Here is a 4,360-nt window from a genome sequence, read left to right as displayed (position 1 = left end):
CTGACAAAAGATTGGCAAATCACTGCTTGAGAGTTTCGGTTTCCCTACATCATAACCAACACATGATATTATCATACTTTGTTAATCTAATGGATATGGAAATATCTTTCATTGGTATTTTACTTTATATTTCCCCAATTAGAGTGTCATTGAGCTTCCTGTCATATGTTTGTTGGAAATTAGGGTTAAATTCATTTAATTCATTGATATTTATTGAGATTACTTATATTCATATAATATTTTCATTTATTACACTGTTGCCCTATTAATGGTTATGGGTAGTGTTGCCAGGTTTTGGTATTACAAGCAATGTTTTAATGAATAATCGCCTACCCATGTCATCTTGTACGTATTTAGGTTTCTTTGTTGGGTAAATTCCCACAAAATCACTGAATCAAAAGTGTGTGTATTTATAATAATCAGTAGGAAATATATTTTATTTTAATCATTTAGTCATTGTATAATACAGGAACATATTATAATCTTTAAAAAGATCAAAAGGGTAAATTGTAAAAAGTAAATCTTCAGTCAGCTTTTCCCCTCTAGCCCCCCAGTTCCTTTTCCTGGGGGCTAATACTGCTACCAGCTTATAAAGAATCCTTCAGGACTTCCCTTTGGCCGCTGTTCTGTACTACCCTGAGAGGCTCTATTTCCCTGCGACTTTAGAGTCTCAGGCCACTTGAGGCATTTGAGGCCATTTGAGGGGAAATGGTTCCAGGCGAGAGAGGATCAGGCAGTGGCAGTGGAGGGGTCGCACTCACGCCAGGCTGCCCGTAGGGAAAAAGCCTGAGGGGCCCTCTCGGTCGCTGGAGCCTGCGCTTTCTTCCTTTGTCAGGCCCTGCCTGCCGCGAAGATGAGCTCGGCCTGGGTCACTCCTTTCGAGAAGGAGCATCTCTGGATGTATCTGCAGGCGCTCGGCTTCGAGCCGGGCTCGGCGACCGTAGCCCGTGGAAAGACGGTGTCGCACGCGCACCTCGGAGTGAACATGTTTGACAAGTTGAACCTTGAAGCCTTTCAAATAGTTTCTTATTTTTTGTTTCAAACTCTTGACCAGTCTCTCAGTAAAGAAGTTTTCAAACTTTGTTGGCCTCCATTTGACCAAAAGAGTGACACTGAATTCCGAAAACATTGCTGTGAATGGTTAAAAAAGATTTCTGCTGAATGTGGAAGTAGCTTTCCTCAAGTTGTGGGTTCACTATTTCTTTCTCCTGGTGGTCCTAAGTTTATTCATCTGATGTATCACTTTGCAAGATTTGTTGCAGCAAAATATATAAAAACCCATTCTAAAAATTCTTCTGTACGTTTTACAGAGACATTTAATGTAAAGCCACAAGATTTGCACAAGTGCATTGCCAGATGCCATGTAGCACGTAACAGATTTTTACAAATTTTGCAGAGAAGATTGCGTTACCTGAAAAATGCCAGGAAAATGCACAATTGTCAGTTAAACAAGCACGAAATTTGAGATCAGAATGTACAGGACAGCAAAACCAAATTAAAAAAATGGAACCCTACGATGGCCAAAGTAATATACGAGAGAAAATTCAAAAGCTTCGGTCTTTGTGGGCTTCAGTGAATGAAACATTCATGTTTTTGGAAAAAGAGAGAGAAGTTCTTAGTTCAGTCCTTAGTCTTTTTAACCAATATCCTTTAGATGGAACTAATGTTGCTATCAATATTCCAAGGCTCTTAACTGACAAAATTGAGAAACAAATGTGTCAGTTGCACATAGGAAATGTTTATGAGGCTGGAAAATTGAATCTCTTAACAGTTATTCAGTTATTAAATGAAGTCTTGAAAGTAATGAAATATGAATATTGTCAGGCTGACCAAGCAAGACTGACAAAAGACCTTCACTTCTTTGAAAAAGAGACCAAATTTCAGAGAGAAAGATTGTCAGATCTGAAGCATATGAGGTATAAAATAAAAGAAGATCTCACAACTATAAGACATTCTGTTGTTGAAAAACAAGAAGAATGGCATAAAATTTGGAAAGAATTTCTCGGCCTGTCTCCTTTCAGTCTAATTAAAGGTTGGACTCCAGCTGTGGATCTTTTACCACCTAAGTCTCCCCTTTCGTTTGATCCTGCCTCAGAAGAAGCATACACGAAGAGTATTCTTTTGCAGTACCCTGCTTCACTTCCAGATACACCTAAGCAACATATCCAGGAAAATGATTGCAAGAAGGGCAAGTGATATATTGGAAACTAAATGTGATCTAGCCAAGGGCCCTGCTTCTTTCCTGTGGCAGCTCATTTCACCATCAGATAGAAAGTGTTACACTACTTGAAAATGACAGGAAGTTGACATCTCCTAGAGAGAAAAATGAAACAGATTCTAAGAAAACACCAGAATTTGAAGTGGAAGACTCTTCATCATCAAATATTGCAAAGAGTAGTGCATTTGGAGCGTCTCTGCCAGCTAAAAAAGTGATCCATTCCAAAAAGATCAAGATCATCTGGTAGAAGAGGTTGCAAGGGCAGTTTTATCTGATTCACCACAACCTTCTAAAGGAAAAGAAGTAATGTTAGAGGAACTAATTGACTCTCTAGTTTCTAACCCGTTCTTAACAAGGAATCAAGTTCCCTGAACTCCAGAAAGCTTGATAAGTGATATTAGGAGCTCATGGAGAAAAGCTGTTAAAATAGAAAATAACAGAAGTACAGAACCAATTCAAATGGATACTGAACATAGAGGAGTATTGCCAGAATCCTTACCTGTGGTGCATAATCGAAAAGAGTTTAACATGGCCAGTTTTTTCTCAGCAACCACTGTGTCCGATTCTAGCCATTCTCGTTTGCCTGAAGAGAAAGTTGTTTCAGATTGCCTCAAGTGTGTGCTTCAGAAACCTGTGGTGGCCAGTTACGTAGGTGAACCAACAACACAACATCTGTCAGATTTGTTAAATAAGGACATAATTTGTAAGCAAGATTTGGAATGTACAGCTTTACAGAACAAGCTTTTAGAAACTAGACAAATAGAGACATTGTCCCCTGCTGTAGGCAATAGGAGAGATGTGATAGGTAGCAGTGAAGAATAGTGTATTAAAATATCAGACCACTCGAAAGCTTTTTACAGAGATCTTTCCATGCATAAAAGTATGTTACGGAACTCTTTTCAGGTATCAAGTGGAATTAGTTCCAGTTTTAAAGATAGTGATTTTGGCATATTACATGAAACTCTTCCAGAAGAAGTTGGTCACTTAAGTCTTAATAACTCCAGTAGTACAGATGCCAATTTTAAACTGGAAGCAAATAGTCCTATGCACAGTGGCATTTTCCCAGAAGGTGTTGTGGAAGGAAGACAGACTACTCCAGAATCAGACTTTAATTTACAGGCTACTTGCAGTGGATATGAGGCTCTGAAGAAATCTCTGTCCAAGCAAAAGGAAGAAATTTGCCTCTCTAATCCTGAGACACTTGAAAGACAAACCTGAATTGAGCCTTACTTCCCAATACATGCAAATTGATGATACGCTTAACTTTTTGGGCACTCATGATTTGCACACTGACTATACAAAACCATCTTCACACATGTCCCTTGGTGAAAGAAAACGGTCTATTTCACCACCAATTAAGTTTTCTCCAGTGGAACAAAGATTGAGGACCACAATACCATGTAGTCTTGGAGAATTTCTACCTAATTTAACAGTCAGTTTTGCAGAAGAAGAAATCTTGAATAAGAGCCTTGATGCAAAAGAACCTCCATCTGACTTGAAAGATGAAGCAGTAGCCCAGTCAATTTAACTATGATGAACTTAAGTTGAAGCAATGTCACAGGATAAAAACTGATTTGTAATTTAAATACACATTGGAAGTGTAACTGTTTTTCAAGGTCTAAAAAAAGTCCTAAATAATGCTTTTTAGCCTTCTCTGCTGATTTTAGGTAAAGAGAGTATGTTTGGATTTTCTCTCTCTGTATGGATATGGGGTTGAAATGTGAAGTATTTGCAAAGCAAACAAGTTACGAGAAGCCATTTTGGTTTCTTGCATAATCTTGTAAGCATGAAGTAAATGGCAAAATATTAGGTTAACTAATTCATTATGTTCTAATTTCAGTTAATTAACATAAGGATGAGTAGTTTTTGATGTGTTTTATTAAGTGGTGAACTTAATAGCCATTGGATATACTGCTCTTTCTTTTTAGGGAAATAAACAACTTTTATTGTTTCTTTTTAGAACATTCTGGTACTAAACAAAAAAAGTGAGGAAAGTAATGCTTTGGGGTGTATAATCAAAATGACAAAGTTTAAGTTTGGGAAAGCTCTAAAGAGGCTTAATGATTATTCAGGTAGGTTGATCCTGAAAAATGATATTTGATGGAATAAAGTGCATGTGATGATAGTGAAGACTGGAGCAGA

At 37.7% G+C, this 4,360-nt stretch overlaps 1 pseudogene; it reads left to right on the top strand.

The window, feature by feature from the left end:
• Positions 1-853: 853 nt before the first annotated feature.
• On the top strand, positions 854-3,767 carry LOC103013411 (HAUS augmin-like complex subunit 6; annotated as a pseudogene).
• The last annotated feature ends 593 nt before the right edge of the window (positions 3,768-4,360 follow it).

The sequence above is a fragment of the Balaenoptera acutorostrata genome, chromosome 8 (genome assembly GCF_949987535.1).
Source record: "Balaenoptera acutorostrata chromosome 8, mBalAcu1.1, whole genome shotgun sequence".
NCBI lineage: Eukaryota > Metazoa > Chordata > Mammalia > Artiodactyla > Balaenopteridae > Balaenoptera > Balaenoptera acutorostrata.
The sequence above is the reverse complement of the archived record's forward strand: the minus strand, read 5'-3'. Positions and strand labels throughout refer to the sequence as shown.